Below are 20,026 nucleotides of genomic sequence, written 5' to 3' on the forward strand. Positions count from 1 at the left end.
CCCTATTGTTCTAGATCTACTCCTACAGTAATACCACACTTCTTTAATAAATGTAGCTTTATAATACACGTCTAATTGAAAACTTTTGGATATAATTGCAGATTCACATGTAGTTGTAAGAAATAATACAGAAAGATCCCATACCCTTTACTTAGTTTTCCCTAATCATAACACCTTGCAAAATTATAGTCCATTATCACAACTAGTATATTAAAATGTTTACCATCCATGAATCTTACTCAGATTTCCTCAATTTTATTTGTATTCTTTAGTGTATTCTTCAGTGTATCTTGACTGTGTGTATTTAGTTCTATGCAATGTTATCACATGTATATATCACCACAGTCAAGATATTGAGCAGTTCTATCACCACAAAGATTCCTCAGGTTTCCCTTTTATACCCATATATACCTTCCTATCTTCCTACCCCACTCCCATTCCTAACCCCTGTCAATCACTATTCTGTTCTCTATTTCCAACATTCTGCTGAGGATGCAGAGAAACTGGATCACTCATTCATTGCTGATGGGGATGTAAAATGGTACAGCCACTCTGTAAAACATGTAATTACCATATGACCTAGCAATTTCACACTTGGGCATTTATCTCAGATAAATGAAAACTTATATTCATATAAAAATTTATACACACATGTTCATAGCAGCTTTATTCATAAAAGTACTCAGTAATAAGAAGGAATTATTGATACACACCTGAATGAATCTTTGGGAAAATATGCTGAGTAAAAAAAAGCCAGTCCCCAAAGATTACATACAGTATGATTCCATTTATGTAACATTTTGAAATGAAAACATTTTAGAGATAATGCAATTTAATATCTGTTAGTACATGACCCTTATCATGTTTTTCTAGTATTTTTCTGCCTAATCTCACAATTTTAAAAATTCTGATTAAATTATCAAATATTTTTTACCTTATTTTCCAATTATTGAATTGTGATATAGTTGAATTACTATATTAAAATCAGGAATTTGACCCTGTGGTACTAAATATTGCCATATATATGACTTAATGAGTATCTCCAATTCAAATGTTCTTTTATGTTGCTCAGTAGAATTCATGGATTCACCCATGGTGATCTTGCACATTTCTTATTAACTAAATTTTTAGTCACTTCCTGAAAATATGCTCTTATTAATTTCACTTTTTACTTTTTACATAAATGAAGGACACTAATTTCTGTATATTTATTTTATAAAAACTTACACTATTCATTATGCACTATATATACTAGGTTTTGTTTTTAATGCTCATGATTATTGAGCACCAAGGTTTGCATATGGGTTAGATACACATTTTTAGAAGATTCGGTTTTCTAGTTATATTATTAAATAATCATTGAAACATCATTTGCATGATGGCTAGTTTTCATTTATATTTGAAATGATAAAATCCTTTGATTATTTAAATGCTTTTTAATTCACATCTATAGATGCCAAATTGACATAAAAGACTTTGGTTGTTATTTAGGTTGAATTTCTCTTTGGTATCTTAGAGAAGACATTGAAAAAACATCAAAGTTCTGTGGGAGTTTGGAGCACAGGTTTAGATTCAGGCACATTTGACTGGGTATCTCACTGGGTATCTCATCAATTATGAGACCTTGGTCAAGAGATTTAACTTCCACCAGGTCTCAGCCTCCGCATCTATGAACATGAAAGCATCCATCTTGCAATGCTGTTACATAGATTAAATAATTAAATTTAATATAGATTAAATATAAAATATTTGGTAGACAGCCTGATAGAGTTGGAGAGCAATAAATCTGTGTGTGTGTTTGTGTGTGTGTATATATATATATATATATAATATTAAAAAAGTATATAAGAAAAGTATATATTATATGAGAAGATTTATTTTGATGATGTGATGAGCTGGACTCTCGTTTTAGCTGAAGTCATGTAAGGGCTGTAATAATTATATCTAAAAGATAAAATATATATATTTTTTATTTAGTTAGTTTTTTAATAGATCTTTATTGGAGTATAATTGCTTCATAATACTGTGTTAGTTTCTGCTGCACAAAAAAGCGAATCAGCCATATGCATACACATGTCCCCATATCCCCTCCCTCTTGAGCCTCCCTCCCATCCTCCCTATCCCACCTCTCTAGGTCATGCAAAGCACCGAGCCGACCTCCCTGTGCTATGCTGCTGCTTCACACCAGCCAACTGTTTTACATTCGGTAGTGTATATATGTCGATGCTACTCTCGCTTTGCCCCAGCTTTGCCCTCCCACCCTGTGTCCTCAAGTCCCTTTTCTATGTCTACCTCTTTATTCGTGCCCTGGAACTAGGTTCATCAGTACCATTTTTTTTTTTAGATTCCGTATATATGAGTTATCATACGGTATTTGTTTTTCTCTTTCTGACTTACTTCACTCTGTATGACAGACTCTAGGTCCATCCACCTCACTACAAATAACTCAATTTCGTTTCTTTCTATGGCTGAGTAATATTCCATTGTATATATGTGCCACATCTTCTTTATCCATTCATCTGTCAATGGACACTTAGGTTGGTTCCATGTCCTGGCTATTGTAAATAATGCTGCAATGAACTTTATCATACATGTCTCTTTTTGAATTATGGTTTTCTCAGGGTATATGCCCAGTAGTGGGATTGCTGGATCATATGGTAGTTCTATGTTTAGTTTTTTAAGGAACCTCTATACTGTTCTCCATAGAGGCTGTATCTATTTACATTCCCACCAACAGTGCAGAAGGGTTCCCTTTTCACCACACCCTTTCCAGGATTTACTGTTTCTACATTTTTTGATAATGGCCATTCTGACCAGCGTGAGGTGATACCTCATCATAGTTTTGATTTGCATTTCTCTAATAATTAGTGATGTTGAGCATCTTTTCATGTGCCTCTTGGCTATCTGTACGTCTTCCTTGGTGAAATGTCTATTTAGGTCTTCTGCCCATTTTTTAACTGGATTGTTTGGTTTTTTTCATATTGAGCTCCATGAGCTGTTTGTATATTTTAGAGATTAATCCTTTGTCCGTTGATTCATTTGCAAATGTTTTCTTCCATTCTGAGGGTTGTCTTTTTGTCTTGTTTATGGTTTCCTTTGCTGTGCAAAAGCTTTTAAGTTTAATTAAGTCCCATTTGTTTATTTTTGTTTTTATTTCCATTACTCTAGGAGGTGGGTCAAAAAAGATCTTGCTGTGGTTTATGTCAAAGAGTGTCTTTCCTATGTTTTCCTCTAAGAGTTTTATAGTGTCTGGTCTTACACTTAAGTCTTTAATCCATTTGGAGTTTATTTTTGTGTATGGTGTTAGGTCTAATTTCATTCTTTTAAATGTAGCTGTCCAGTTTTCCCAGCACCACTTATTGAAGAGGCTGTCTTTTCTCTATTGTATGTTCTTGCTTCCTTTGTTGTAAACTAGGTGCCCACATGTGTGTGGGTTTATCTCTGGGCAATCTATCTTGTACCATTGATCTGTATTTCTGTTTTCGTGCCAGTACCATACTCTCTTGATTACTGTAGCTTTGTGGTATAGTTTGAGGTTGGGGAGCCTGATTCCTCCAGCTCTGTTTTTCTTTCTCAAGATTGCTTTGGCTATTCGGGGTCTTTTGTGTTTCCATATGAATTGTAAAATTTTTTGTTCTAATTCTGTGAAGAATGCCATTGGTAATTTGATAGTGATTGCCTTGAATCTATAGGTTGCTTTGGGTAGTATAGTCATTTTCACAATATTGATTCTTCCAATCCAAGAACATGGTATATTTCTCCATCTGTTTATGTCATCTTTGATTTCTTTCACCAGTGTTTTATAGTTTTCTGAGTACAAGTGTTTTGCCTCCTTAGCCAGGTTTATTCCTAGGTATTTTATTCTTTTTGTTGCAGTGGTAAATGGGAGTGTTTCCTTAATTTCTCTTTCTGATTTTTCGTTGGTGTATAGGAATGCCAGAGATTTCTGTTCATTAATTTTGTATCCTGCAACTTTACCAAATTCACTGATTACTTCTAGTAGTTTTCTGGTGGCATTTTTAGGATTTTCTAGGTATAGTATCATGTCATCAGCAACAGTGACAGTTTTACTTCTTCTTTTCCAATTTGTATTCCTTTTATTTCTTTTTCTTCTCTGATTGCTGTGGCTAGGACTTCCAAAAGTATGTTGAATAAGAGTGGAGAGAGTGGACATCCTTGTCTTGTTCCTGATACTAGTGGAAATGCTTTCAGTTTTTCACCACTGAGTATGATGTTTGCTGTGGGTTTGTCATATATGGCATTTATTATGTTGAGGCAGGTTCCCTCTATCCCCATTTCCTGGAGAGTTTTTATCACAAATGGGTGTTGAATTTTTTTCAAAAGCTTTTTCTGCATCTATTGAGATGATCAAATGGTTTTTATTCCTTAATTTGTTAATGTGGTGTATCACATTGATTGGTTTGCATATATTGGAGAATCCTTGCATCCCTGGGATAAATCCCACTTGGTCATGGTGTATGATCCTTTTAATGTGCTGTTGGATTCTGTTTGCTAGTATTTTGTTCAGGAATTTGGTATCTATGTTCATCAGTGATATTGGCCTGTAGTTTTCTTTCTTTGTGGTATCTTTTTCTGATTTTGGTATCATGGTGATGGTGGCTTCGTAGAATGAATTTGGGAGTGTTTCTCCCTCTGAAATTTTTTGGAAGAGTTTGAGAAGGATAGGTGTTAGCTCTTCTCCTAATGTTTGAATGGAATTTGCCTGTGAAGCCATCTGGTCCTGGACTTTTGTTTGTTGGAAGATTTTTAATTACAGTTTCAACTTCATTACTTGTGATAAGTCTGTTTATATTTTCTAATTTTTCCTGGTTCAGTCTTAGAAAATTGTGTCTTTCCAAAAATTTGTCCATTTCTTCGTGGTTGTACATTTTATTGGCATATAGTTGTTTGTAGTAGTCTCTTATAATCCTTTGCATTTCTGCAGTATCAGTTGTGATTTCTGCTTTTTCATTTCCAACTTTATTGGTTTGCATCCTCTCCTTTTTTTTCTTGATGAGTCTGGCTAAGGGTTTATCAATTTTGTTTATCCTCTCAAAGAACCAACTTTTAGTTTTATTGATCTTTGCTATTGTTTTCTTTGTTTCTATTTCATTTATTTCTGCTCTGATCTTTATGATTTCTTTCCTTCTACTGACTTTGGGTTTTCTTTTTTTCTTTGTTCTTCTTTCTCTAGTTGTTTTAAGTGTAGGGTTAGATTGTTTATTTGAGATTTATCTTGTTTCTTGAGGTGAGACTGTATTGCTGTAAACTTCCCTCTTAGAACTGCTTTTGCTGTGTCCCATAGGTTTTGGGTCATCGTGTTTTCATTGTCATTTGTTTCTATGTATTTTTTAATTTCTTCTTTGATTTCTTCAGTGATCTCTCAGTTATTTAGTAGCACACTGTTTAGCCTCCACGCATTTGTGTTTTTTACCGTTTTTTTCCTGTAATTGATTTCCAATCCAATAACGTTGTGGTCAGAAAAGATGCTTGATATGATTTCAGTATTCTTAAATTTTCCAAGGCTTGATTTGTGACTCAGATGTGATCTATCATGGAGAATGTTCCATGTGCACTTGAGAAGAAAGTGTATTCTGCCACATTTGGGTGGAATGTTCTATAAATATCAATTAGATCTATCTGGTCTATTGTGTCATTTAAAGCTTGTGTTTACTTATTTATTTTCTGTTTGGATGATCTGTCCATTGGTGTAAGTGAGGTCTTAAAATCCCCTACTATTATTGTGTTACTGTCGATTTCTCCTTTCATGGTTGTTAGCATTTGCCTTATGTGTTGAGGTGCTCCTATGTTGGGTGCATAAAAATTTATAATTTTTATATCTTCTTCTTGGATTGATCCTTTGATCATTATGTAGTGTCCCTCCTTATCTCTTGTAACAGTCTTTATTTTTAAAGTTTATTTTATCTGATATGAGTATTGCTACTCCAGCATTGTTTTGATTTCCATTTGCAAGGAATATTTTTTTCCATCCCTTCACTTTCAGTCTGTATGTGTCCCTAGGTCTGAAGTGGGTCTCCTGTAGACAGCATATATGTGGTTCTTGTTTTTTTATCTATTCGGCCAGTCTGTGTCTTTTGGTTGGGGCATTTAATCCATTTACATTCAAGGTTATTATCGATTTGTATGTTCCTATTACCATTTTCTCAATTGTTTTGGGTTTGTTTTTGTGGGTCTTTTTCTTCTCTTGCGTTTCTTGCTTAGAGAAGTTTCTTTAACATTTGTTGTAAAGCTGATTTGGTGGTGCTGCATTCTGTTAGCTTTTGCTTGTCTAAAAAGCTTTTGACTTCTCCATCAGATCTGAATGAGATCCTTGCTGGGTAGAGTAATCTTGGTTGTGGGTTTTTCTCTTTCATCACTTTAAGTATATCCTATAACTCCCTTCTGGCCTGCAGAGTTTCTGCTGAAAAATCAGTTGATAACCTTATGGGGATTCCTTTGCATGTTATTTTTTGTTTTTCCCTTGCTGCTTTTAATGTTTTTTCTTTGAATTTAATTTTTGTTAGTTTGATTAATATATGTCTTGGTGTGTTTTTCCTAGGGTTTATCCTGTATGGGACTCTCTGTGCTTCCTAGACTTGGGTGACTATTTCCTTTCCCATGTTAGGGAATTTTTCAACTATAATCTCTTCAGATATTTTCTCAGTCCGTTTCTTTTTCTCTTCTTCTTCTGGGACCCCTATAATTCGAATGTTGGTGCATTTAGTGTTGTCCCAGAGTTCTCTGAGATTGTTTTCAATTCTTTTCATTCTTTTTTCTCTGTTCTGCTCCTTGGCAGTTATTTCCACCATTTTGTCTTCCAGCTCATTTATTCGTTCTTCTGCCTCAGTTATTCTGTTACTGATTCCTTCTAGTGTATTTTTCATTTCAGTTATTGTGTTGTTCATGTCTCTTTGTTCTTTAGTTCTTCTGGATCTTTGTTAAACATTTCTTGTACTTTCTCAATCCATGCCTCCATTCTATTTCCGAGATTCTGGATCATCTTTACTATCATTACTCTGAATTCTTTTTCAGGCAGATTGCCTATTTCCTCTTCATTTATTTGGTCTTGTAGGTTTTTACCTTGTTCCTTCATCTGTGACATATTTTTTTGCCATCTCATTTTTTTTTTTTTTTTTTTAATCAGTGGGATTGTGTTCCTGTCTTACTGGTTGTTTGGCCTGATGCTTCCAACATTGGGGATTATAGGCTGTTGGGTAGAGCTGGGTCTTGGTGCTGAGATGAGGAACTCTGTGAGAGCTCACTCCAATGAATATTCCCTGGGGTCTGAGGTTCTCTGTTAGTCCAGTTGTTCGGACTCAGAGCTCCCACTGCAGGAACTTCGGCCCAACTCTGGGCTCATAAACTAAGATCCCACAAGCCACCTTGGGCAGCAGAAAAACAAACTAACAAACAAAAAAACCACAACAATAGCAAAGTAAAAAATAAAATTAGACTAGGAAACTAACAGATATGTTAGGAAGAATATAAATATAAAAATATAGATGAATCAACAACCGGAAGTTACATCAGTACCACAATAGTAAAAAAATAGGAGGGAAAAGAAAAGAAAAGGGGGGTGGGGAGGCCTTGGCTGTGGAGGGCGGGACCTAAGGAAGGGCGAGGTTTGGGTGGTGGGTGGCACCAATGCTCAGGACCCACAAGGCTGGAAAAGGCCCTGGGGGCTGTGGCGGGTGGGCCTTAGGCTCAAGGAACAGAAGGGGTCCAGGCGTGCCCCCCACCCCTGGTCTCAGAGAGCAGGGGACCTCACCAGGGTGCCCAGCAGGCTTCCAGGCCTCGAGTGGGCAGGGCAAACACCCTCCTCTCCTCTCCTGCTCCTCCAGTCTGGGAGGGCCCCTCCCGCCTTCCTCTCCTGATCTCCCTGGCCTCCCTCCTATGCCCCCAAGGACCCACGTGGTCTGGAGGGGGTTTGGAGGACAGGGGATCAGCCTGGGAGCTCAGCAGTCTCCCCGGCCCGAATGGGCCAGGCGATCGTCCTCTGCTCCTCTCCTGCTGTTCCCAGAGAGTGCCTCCCACCTGCCTCTCCTGATCTCCCTGGCCTCAGGATGCCAATCCTGTCTGGCCTCCACTTCTCCTCTCCCCACAGTCTCCCTACATCCTACTGGTTCACTTTGGGGTTCCTCCCATCTCCTTGGGCATCAGAGTCACCCCCAGCAGTTGGCAGGCACCCTAGTTGTGGGGAGACACGAACTCCATGTCTTCCCACATTGCCATCTTGACTCTGCCTCTATATATGTTTTATTAAAGTATAGTTGATTTACAATGTCGTGTTAGGTTCAGGTGTACAGCATGGTGATATATATATATTCTTTTTCAGATTCTTTTCCTTTATAAAATATTGTTATTACAAAAGGTTGTTACAAAATATCAAGTGTAGTTCTCTGTGCTGTACCGTAGGTCCTTGTTAGTTATCTATTTTATATATAGTAGTGTATGTATGTTAATCCCAACCTCCTAATTTATCCCTCACCCCCTTTCCCCTTTGGTAACCATAAGTTTGCTTTCTATGTCTGTAAGTCTCTTTCTGTATTGTACATAAGTTTGTGTCTTTTTTTTTAGATTCAACATATAAGTGATATCATATAATATTTGTCTTTCTCTGTCTGACTAACTTCACTTGGTATGATAATCTCTAGGTCCATCCATGTTGCTACAAATGACATTATTTAATTCTTTTTTGTGGCCAAGTGATATTCCATTGTATGTATATGTACTACATCTTCTTTATCTATTCCTCTGTTGATGGACCTTTAGGTTGCTTCCGTGACCTGGCTATTGTAAATAGTGCTACAATGAACAATGGAGTGCATGTATCTTTTTGAACTATGATTTTCTCCATGTATATGCCCAGGAGTGGAAATTCCTTGGTCATATTGCATGTATCTTTTCAAATTAGAATTTTCATCTTTTCCAGATATATGCCCAGTAGTGGTATTGCTGGATCTTATGGTAATTCTATTTTTAGTTTTTTTAAGGAATGTCAGTACTATTTTCCAAAGTGGCTGCACCAATTTACACTCCCACCAACAGTGTAGGAGGGTTTCCTTTTCTCCACACCCTCTCCAGCATTTATTATTTGTAGACTTTTTCGTCATGGCCATTCTGACAAACATGAGGTGATACTTCATTGTAGTTTTGATTTGCATTTCTCTAATAATTATCGATGTTGAGCACAAAGGGTAAAATATATTAATGTTGCTTTTTGTCAGGGAGGTTTTACTATACACACAGGGCCCCCATGAATTGCCGTGGAGATTGTACACAATCCAGGTCCTGGAGCACCATTCACACAGACTGCAGTGAGATGGTGACCTTTGTGTCTGTGCCATGCACAATCAGCAGGTCCAAGATTAAGGTGATGTGAATGATGCAATTAAATATTAAATACTATTTAATATTTAATAAATTAAAATATTAATATTTTAGTGTAATAGTTTTAAATGTCAGGTAGGCACATTTTTGCTTTTGCCTCAGACTCTGCTATAAGTGCATGGCACTGTTTCTGGTCCTGTCTTTATTTACACTTTTTATATTTTGTTCATGATAAATTTTTGCATTAATTTTTGATTCTTAAAAATATTTGTAAAATATTGCACTAAAATAGTATTTATTATCTTGATTACTAAGTTTTTTGGTGACCCCTTAAATTTTGCACCCAAGGCAAGTGTCACACACTCGCCTCACCCTAGTCCCAAACATTACAGCTAATACAACTTTACTCAGTGGATCTATGTATAGAGCTGTCATCTGACAATAGTATTGATAATCCCAAACTTTCTCTTCTTCCAGTCATTCCCTTCTCAATAAATGGCACCACCATGTACTCAACCACTCCAGGCCAGAAACCTTACAGGTATGTTTAACTGATCTTTTTTCCTCTACATCTCGCATGTATATAATCCACATGTAATGTGGATATGTGTAATTCACATGTAACCTAATCCAGCTGGTTCTCCCTTCAAAATATATTCTACATCCACTTTTTATTACTTTTACAATCCGCCTTAATTCAAGTCTGGACTGACTGGTCTTTTTTTCTGTCTTTACCCTCACCCTCCTAGTCAAGATGAACCAGAGGGATTTTTATAAAATGTAACTCAGACCATGTCATTCTTTTCATGATCCAGAGAGACATGATTTGTGGGTTACTATACAGTTAGGGTTCGTTTTGTACAAATTGGCTCTTAGAATCTAGATTCTAAACAAACACAGAAGTATTTATATTCCAATCATCAGAGCCCTCCACTGGCTTCCCATTCCAATAGAACACAATTCAAATTCCTTTCAATGCCCTAGATCATCACAGAACCTGACTATAGCCCATCTCTTCCTTGTCATCTCCAACCACTGACAGCCACCCTCACTCCAATCTAGCCACACTGGCCTACTTCTGTTACACTACCCTGTATTATTCTCCATCAGATCATTTTTTGGTATTTAATTATAAGTTATCTCTTTATGTGCTTATTGTCTGAGTTGCACAATTGAAAAAAAATTGGAAGATAGCCTTATTTAAACTATGTAAATGATAAGGATTACTAGAATGTAATCTTTGCAAGGTAGTAATTTGTCTTGTGCTTACTGTGTTACTTTTTGCTTGCCTTGAAGATTTTTCTTCATGATTTTTAGCATTCCATTACAAAACATATTTCTTGTAATTTATCTAATATATACTCATATTGTTAGAGGAAAGTTCCTCAAATTATCTAGTCCTGTATTTTTAGAAGCAACTCTTTCTGAGTAATTTCTTTTTAATTAAGAATTTTAGTTTATATCAAATTTAAATGCCAATTAAAACTGTATAATGGCTAAATTTTTTTAATGTTAAAAAATTATAATTTTTAACAAAAATGCCACCTGAAAATTTTGAAATTGAGAAGAAATACTCTTAAATCTTCAGATAAACAACACGTTACCTGTAAGTTTCTATTGGGAGTCTGCAAGTACCAATAATTGTCATTAAAGCTTAATTCTCTACCTTTTAGTTCTCTGTTATCCAGGAGAGACACTGGCCCCATGTGCTATTAGCACTTGAGATGTGGATGGTCTGATTTAAGATGTTCCTCAAGTGTGAAATATGTACTAGATTTCAAGGACTTAGCACAAAGGAAAGAGTTTAATTTCTCTTATGAATGATTTGTATTTTACTTGCACATTAAAATGATAATATTTTAGACATGGGGGGCTAAATAGGATGCATTTTTAAAATTAAGTTCACATGTTTATTTGTACTTTTAATGTGGCTACTAGAAAATTTAAATGATGTTTATGGCTCCCACAGTATTTCTCTTACCAAGCATGGTAGCTCTATCTACCATTTTCAGATTTTCTACAAATTTAGTCATATTTTTAAAACAGTCTTGAAATATAAACTGGTAATGATTTCATAAACTTTCAAGGTATAACTTCCAAAGAAGCCTTAAATATAAGATAAATGCTATGGGTAGACTTTATGACACTTGTTTTAGAATTTGCTTTGGATAAGAAATGGTCTTAATTTTTGTTCTTATTTACGAATACAGTGCATACCCTTTGTTAAAATTTCAAACGATTTAGACACGCATAAATTGAAAAGTCAAAAAATGAACAACTGAGTTCTAACCATTCAGAACAACCTTTATCAATGCCACAATATTAGATCTTCAGAATTATTTCAATTATGTACATATATACATATAATTGATTTTTAAATTAAACTCTTATTCCAAAGGTGAACAAAATAACTCATCACTGCACCAGTAGCAATATTTCTGAACTAAACTGATGACTGTATATATTAAAAAAAGTAACTATGAAACTATTATGGAATTGATACAAATTACATGTGAGATGCTAAATCTATATCTTGAGAGGTTCCCTTAATTTTTATGAATTTTTTTGTAATGGTATAGCTTGCTTTCTACATATTGTGAAATATTTTTTAAAAGAACTGTAGTTACTAAGAGAAAACCCTGAGTAGTCTGTATGCATTGCACCAAAATATCCACTTCTAAGAAAAGTTTAAAAATATACTGTGAGACTTCAGTAATTGCAAAGAAAACCGACTGAGCAAAGATGAAACCTATTCCTTAAGAAATGTATTAAGATTTGGGGGGTGGGGTGGGAACTGAAGAGTTAAAATATATACATCTTTGACAAGGAGTCATAGATTTAGTTACGATTACTATTTATGAAGGCAGTGCTGATGCTGAACAGCCAAAACACTTCCTCCATCCTCCATGGACTTTGTATTCTTAGAAAGTCATCCTAACTGATGTGACTGTGAAATCTAATGATAAACTTGGTTTGTTAATCTATAGAGAAAATATTACAATTGTATTCATTGATAAACTTGGTTTGTTAATCTATAGAGAAAATATTACAATTCTATTCATTTCCCTCTACATTTTTCAATAATAACATAAAATTATCCAACACTGTGCCATTTTTTTCAGGTTCACATCTACAGACACTGTGAGTTTCTTTTAATGAGTTTTGATACTTACAATTGCTATAAATTGGGAGATAGCATACAAAGTAAAATCTAGTATTAAATCAACTGAGAATTATAGAAGTTTGTAGTTGTTGATTTTATTTTACCTCTTTGAGAGTCATCTGCTTTACTAGTTTTCTCATGGTCTAGCCTAGATCAAATGTGAGAATTGACTTTGAGTTACCTTTTAGTGGCTTAACTGAATATAATTCATCTTTTTACTATTCTGAGAAACTTAAAACCTATAAAACTGTCTATTAGATTCAATTCCAGTTTTGATTAACAACCTACTGCCATATACTCCTTTTTACCAAATAGTGTGTGTATGTATATAGATATAATTATATATATAACTTATATATACTTACCTATAAATATATATATACAATTTTAGCATTAAAAACTGTCCATATTGAATATTGTGATTGGCTTACATGCAAAGTATAATATGCATCATCTTAAATTTCAAGGAAGCAACTTTGGTGGTAGAAATCTTCCTCTCTTCTTTCTGTGATGACTTGAGCTGTGAGGCTGGGGGGGAAATGGCAAATAGAAAGCTTCTTGACAGTGTGAAACTCTCAGGAACATTATAGGGGAAAGAAAATGAAGAAAAAAAGGAAGGGGGGTGAGGAAGAAGGAAACTGGGAAGCAGGCATTGAACACTACCACCTATCAGGAATAAAGGTCTTCCAGAGTCCTTTGCGGGAATGAAGGTTTATGCAGAGTCCGAAATCCACCACTTTTCTGAAATCAATTCACCACCTTTCCATTACCATTAAGAGGCCAGTCTGCCCCTATATGCTTTGTCATCCTTGTAATAAAAAAATAGTGTTTATAAATGTTGAAACTCAAGAGAATATATTTGAAAATGTATCTGCTATTTTTTCCACTTTGCTAAAACATTTGAAACTTAAAACTGATTACAACATCAAAATTCAAAATTCATATGATCTAAAATACGTGTGTTTGCTTTGTTAAAAACCATGACAGTTTGATCAAATAAAATATAAATGCATTAATAAACAGAAAAAATATAAATATTAATATTCTGTTGAAAACAGAAAAAGTAAACAGAATTGTTGAAAAGTGTTTTAGAGAAATAATTTTTTATTCTTTTTTTAATTGAAGTATAGTTGTTGTACAATATTATATATTAGTGATATTGTGATTCAAAAATTTTAAGGTTATACTCCATTTATAGCTATTATAAAATTTTGGCTATATTCCAATATATCCTTGTAGCTTAATTTATACCTAATAGTTGGTATTTCTTAATACCCTACCCCTATATTGCTCTTATATTTGTCTTACTCTGTCTGACTTATTTCACTTAGCATAATGGTCTCCAAGTCCATCCATGTTACTGCAAATGAAAAAATTTCATTTTCTTATGAGAACAAAATAGCATTTTTTAAAATGAAAGATATAATCATTATAATTAAAAATTCAATGAAAATTTCGAACAGAATTAATGCACTGGAAGACATATCTGAAGAAATTATCTTACGTGTAATGTAGAGAAACAAGGCAATGGAAATAATAAAAGAGATTAAGAGATGACAATAGGTAATATTATACATTACAAGAAGGTCTAACATATATCTATTCAGAATTCTTTTAGAGAATGAGGAGTATTAGGTGGGCAATATTTAAAGATCTAGAACGGTTGAAATTTGGTAATCCACAGGCAGAGGAGGGGAGCTTAACTTAAACAAGAAAGATAAAAAGAAATCCACCACAGACATAGTGAAACTTCAAGTTAGATTGTTAAAATCAGCCAGGGAGGAAAAAAAGAATTGCCTACAAAGAAGCATTAATCAGACTGGCAGCTAATATTTTATCAGCAACAGTAGAAGGCAGAAAATGATGAAATAATATCTTAAAAGAAGTTGAAGATAATAACTTTCAACTAGAATTCATACTCAAGAAAATGATCATTCAAGATCAAGGATGGAGTAAAGTTATGTCAAATTAAAGAAAAACTTGGGTGAGGATTGGCAAATTTTTACTAAAGTAGCTACTGAAGGATATGTTTCAGAAACAAAATGTCATATGGTAACTCTATTTTTAGTTTTTTGAGGAAGCTCCATGCTGTTTTCCATAGTGGCTGCACCAATTTATATTCCCACCAACACTGTAGGAGGGCTCCCTTTTCTCCACACCCTCTTCAGCATTTATTATTTGTAGTCTTTTTAATGATGACCATTCTGACTTGTATGACGTGATACCTCATTTTAGTTTTGATTTACATTTCTCTAATAATTAGCAATGTTGAGCATTTGTTCATGTGCCTGTTAGTTATCTGTATGTCTTCTTTGAATAAATGTCTATTTAGTTCTTCTACCCATTGTTTGATTGGGTTGTTTGATTTTTTTGATATTGAGTTGTATGAGCTGTTTGTGTATTTTGGAAATTAATCCCTTGTTAGTTGTATCATTTGCAAATATTTTCTCCCATTTCATATGTTGTCTTTCCGTTTTGTTTATCATTTCCTTTGCTATGCAAAACTTTTAAGTTTAATTAGGTCCCATTTATTTATTTTTGTTTTTATTTCCATAACTCTAGGAAATGGATCTGAACTAGGGGATTTAGGTGGGTGGGTAGGTAGATAGATAGATAGATAAAGTAGGTTGGTAGAGATATACATTGAAATTTGTATTTATGATATGCCGGGTACTATCTGCATCTATGTCTATATATTAATCTATATCTATATTTATATTTTCACTGAATAAGCCCAGAAATAAGGATACCCCAGTAATAAAGATTACTCCTAGTGCCCAGGCTGTGGTGTCTGTATATTGTTTCTATTAAAATGAACCAGAACTTCTTGGAGAAATGTCTAATTCCAGAACTGATTCTATTTATCAATTGCCCACTGAGTGTTTCCTCTCCTGAAGCTTTATCTCTTGCTACCTAGTGAATCCTTTTCTCTGTCTATAGAACAGTGTTTTCCAACTTCCTTTAACCTTGCTCCCAGCTGGAACTTCTGCTTGGTGTCCTTCCTTTAACCACTACATTAGTTGTTTAAAAGACTGTCTGATACATGCTAAATACACTTCTCAGGAAATGTACAGTTCACTAGTTACTTCCATATCCTCAACTCTAGTCATCTCTTAATCTGTTGCAATCTGACTTCTGAAATGAACTCTTTGGGAAAATTACCAACGAGACACCTTTTCACAAAGTCCATTGTACTACTTCTTGACACCTGTCCACCATTTAATACTGTTTCTTGTAGTGTAAAGAACTTTCTTGGCTTTGTTGGCACTTAGGCTACCTTGATTCACGCTACAACTGTTAAAACTCCTCTGTTTTTGCAACCATCAGCTTTATGTCCTATTTTTTTCAAATTTGCATAACTTCACTATCTCTAAACAGCTCTACTTTCTTCATTTATTTGCTTTAGAATCAAATAAGTAGAAGGATCACAAGTTTGATCAGGTTTAAACTATCATTTTATGCGGCAATCTCAATCTATAATGACTTTTGTTAAGAGACCACCCAGTCTTTGGCTTGCTAAATTTATAGAGCATTGATGTCAGGCACTATATAGTTTAAGCACTCACCAAATACTCACAATGGCCCTTTGAAAATTAATTTCCCCATTTTAGAGATGAGGAAACAGAGGCTTAGGTTAAGCAGCAATGATTATACAACTTGTAAGAGTTGGACCTTGTTGGTGTGGCTCCACCCACTATCCCTGCTGCCTTGCTTGAAAGTCTTCCTTTGAGGTTGTTCTTTCCGTTTTCAGATAGTTTTTACTGTTAGAAACTTATTTCTTATGTTGAAGTCTATCTCCTCTCTAGTTCCTACTATTTATACTAGCTCTGTTTCTGGAACCGTGCAGACTATGGCTAATCCCTCTTTCACATTATGACTTTCAAGTATGTGAAGATAGTTATCACATCTCCTTTAATTAATTGTCTTTCATTCTAGTACAAATATTCTCTGAACCTTCATCTGTTCACCATATCACATGATTTTTAAATCACCTTGCCATCCTGGCTACCCTCGTCTTATACAATGTTTCCATTTGTCATTATTTTCCATAAAGATCAATGCCTGCAATTGACTGTAATACTCCATACGTGATTTGGCCAAGTAAGAGTAATTCTCATGCTGTTCTACCCGCCAAGAATACTCTATCCATTATCTCATCTCCTCCTACTGGGATCTTTTACTGGTCCAGATATCTGGTACAGCTGTCACTTATTTGATGTAATCAATACTGTCCCTAAAGCCAGAAATTTTTTCTGACTTCTCTACTTTCTTTGAGCACTTCAACCTCTCTTTTTGCATTACCATACTTGGTTTTATATTTTACATGCATATATGTTTCATCTCTCCTATTAAATAATATTCTTTGAGGTAGGAGACCAAGTTTTCATTTTTCTATTTCCCACACCAACTACAGTACTGCACACTCTTATAAGAATTCTTATACGTTAGTAAGTGCTCAGTCCATATTGTGGCTCAGGTCATGAGTTCTTTGCTACTGTGGTATATCTGGCACATGGTGGGAACATTAAGTAGTTATTTAATCACTGATGAAATAAAACTATTAGTTTTACATTCAATACATTTAGGTAGTACAAATTTAATATTCAAAAATTTTTCCTCTTCATAATAGACACTACACATTATAATTAAAATGTGTTCTCAAGCATCTGGAATTTTTCCGCATGATATCTAGCAACTATATCCTTGGAAACATTTGATTAATGAAGTGTTTCCTTTACAATAGAGTATTTTCTATTATATAAATACCACCTCAGGATTTCTATAACTAAATACAAAACAAAATATAATTTTTTAATATAAACATTTGAAAAATCCCTGGAATTAAACAACAGATATTTTCATGTCCAAAGAACCAAAGAAAATACACATATAGTCATTCACTGTAATAAGGGTAGCATTCAGCTCTTACTATTTGCAAATACAACCAGAGGGTAGAAAATAAATGTTTTCTTTTGAATTTAGATCTCTGCCTTTAAAGCAAATGACAAAATCTTACTCTGATGGTACATTTTGTTACAGTGAATTTTTTTTATAAATTGGACATTTTCTCCACATTGACAATTTAGTACTGGAGGAAAGAAAAACATGAAATTTAGAAGTTCCAGTCACAATCTCATGTCACATTTTTACTTACAAAAAAGATTGACAACACAAAGGCCCAACCTGGCATCATTCTCTTGCCTCTCTGTGTTTTTTTTTGGTTGTTGTTTCTGTTCACACAGTGCATATTTGTAAGCCAGTATGATCATTCCTCAGCACAGTGCTTGCAGTAATATATAATTAACTACATATTTTTTAGACCCATAATGTCCAGTTTGGTTTACCAAAAGCCTTGGTAGAGCTAGAATTAAACCCATTTTGGAGAGTCTAGAAAGGGAAGGGTGAAAGGCAAACAAAGAATTCCCCCCAAAAATTCAGCTCTGGAGTTTAGCTTTTGCTTTGAAGCAGAGGTCACCTAAAATCAGTGAAATTGAAATCCTCTGGTAAGACCTCAGAGCCCCATGCTCTGGCCTTGTGGGCAGTGTGAGTGCATTATGAGACTGCACACCCTGAAATATGAAAAGCCTCAGAAATGGAAGCCAGGACATTTGCATATAGAGTGCGGATTCCGTTGTCTGAGTGAAATCTGCTCTTGCTTTGCTTCACCCCTGTAAAAATCCGTCCAGCCAACTGTTTACATGCTCTCCATTATGTTAGTGTTGGCAAGGAAAGGGCTATAGCGAAGAGATTTTCTTTCAGCTTACACTCTGGGGAACTGTGGGAGTTCACCAGCTTGACAGACAATTGGACAAGCCTGCCTTCTCTTTCCAAGAAACAAGAAAGTGACCTGTGAGCTATGGAGTTATATGTGATTGTGAACTAGGCTATGTTGCCTGGACCTCAACTCCTGAAGTTCAGTTCTTAAGTGAGGGAGAGGGCAAAGCAGAACAGATAGAACAGGAATAAGTCAAGGCCATAATATGTGAGTGTGCTCTGCTACAGTTATTCCTTGTAGACCAAAGGGGCCTCATTGATTTTTTCAAATAGAGCTCCTTTCTAAACTCATAATTTTGTTATTAAAATCTACTTTTCTGACCTGTTGGGAGCAGGAAGATCTGTATTTTAAAAAGCTAGAAGGCAGCAGTTTTGAGAAATAGCATGTTATGATTTCCATTGAGTAAAATATTAGCTTGAGTCCATAGCACTGCTGTCCCAGCATCAAAATCTAGGGCCTCTGGTTAGCCCAACTGATTATAACACAGATTCAGCTATAAGAGGATAAACCTCATCAAAATGTAACAACTAAATGCAGGACAGATACTCGTGTAGCACCCATGAGAATCTTCCTCTATTCTATGCATATAGATTCATGTGATTTTCTTTAGAGGCTTGAATTTGATATTGTCTGTCAGGAGGAAGGCCCAATTACATGGCAGAGATAAATCTCAGTAGGTGTAGGCATCACTAGTGCTGCAGATGAGATTGATAGTATCACATCAGCCCTAGAGTCATTAAGGTGTTTTGTTTGTTCGCAGTTGATAACCTTGTATTCTGTTCCTACAATCCAACCAAACATAGTAGCTAAAGCAGAGTTTCACAGTTTATCAAGAAATAACTATTCTTGGGGCTTCCCTGGTGGCGCAGTGGTTGAGAGTCTGCCTGCCAATGCAGGGGACACGGGTTCGAGCCCTGGTCTGGGAAGATCCCACATGCTGCGGAGCAACTGGGCCCATGAGCCACAGCTACTGAGCCTGCGCGTCTGGAGCCTGTGCTCCGCAACAAGAGAGGCTGCGATAGTGAGAGGCCCGCGCACCGCGATGAAGAGTGGCCCCCGCTTGCCGCAACTGGAGAAGGCCCTCGCACAGAAACGAGGACCCAACACAGCCAAAGATGAATAAATAAATAAATAAAGTAGGTGACTTACAAAAAAAAAAGAAGAGAGAAATAACTATTCTTAATTGAAAGGATTTTGTTAAAAGGAAGGGGGAAAAAATTCGTTTTTAGTTTTGCATATAACTTATTTTAATTTTTTCTGATTAGAAAAGTAAAAGTCAATAAAGAACTTAGAAATGCATAAAAATGAAAATCATCAAACGCTAAATAATTTAAAAAGCATTAAAATTAAGTAGTGGGGGTGGGCTATTGACTCAAAGGCTGTACATGAAGGCTTCTAGGGTTCAGGTTATTTTCTTCTTTGTAAGTGTTGGTTATCCAGGTTGTCTCACTTTGTATTTAATATTAATCGAGTAGCAAACATTATTTTTGCACATTCTGTACATATACTTCAATGAAATTATAAAAAATCAAACTCCTTAAATATCCTTTTCTCCCTATAAAAATCAGTCATGAGGATTTCCATTATGAATATGAAGGTATAAGCTCAATATCTTCTGCCTTCTCCTTCTAGAACTCAGAGTAAAGAAACAGCAAACAAAAATGATACCACAAACTCCCTTTTTTAGCAAAACTATGAGATTGGCAGCTTGAGAACTGTCAAGAATTAGATCTAAGAAAACACAAGCAAAAATACGT

At 35.1% G+C, this 20,026-nt stretch overlaps 1 long non-coding RNA gene across 2 annotated transcripts in view; it reads left to right on the forward strand.

The window, feature by feature from the left end:
• The window catches only part of LOC132376316 (uncharacterized), a 616,400-nt gene extending 606,530 nt beyond the window's left edge, over nucleotides 1-9,870 (forward strand). For both annotated transcript variants that reach the window (XR_009506270.1, XR_009506271.1), the window contains exon 3: nucleotides 9,808-9,870. This is a non-coding gene — a long non-coding RNA (uncharacterized LOC132376316). The remainder of the gene's footprint in view (nucleotides 1-9,807) is intronic.
• Nucleotides 9,871-20,026: the final 10,156 nt, after the last annotated feature.

This window comes from Balaenoptera ricei, chromosome 12 (genome assembly GCF_028023285.1).
Source record: "Balaenoptera ricei isolate mBalRic1 chromosome 12, mBalRic1.hap2, whole genome shotgun sequence".
Classification (NCBI taxonomy): Eukaryota; Metazoa; Chordata; class Mammalia; order Artiodactyla; family Balaenopteridae; genus Balaenoptera; species Balaenoptera ricei.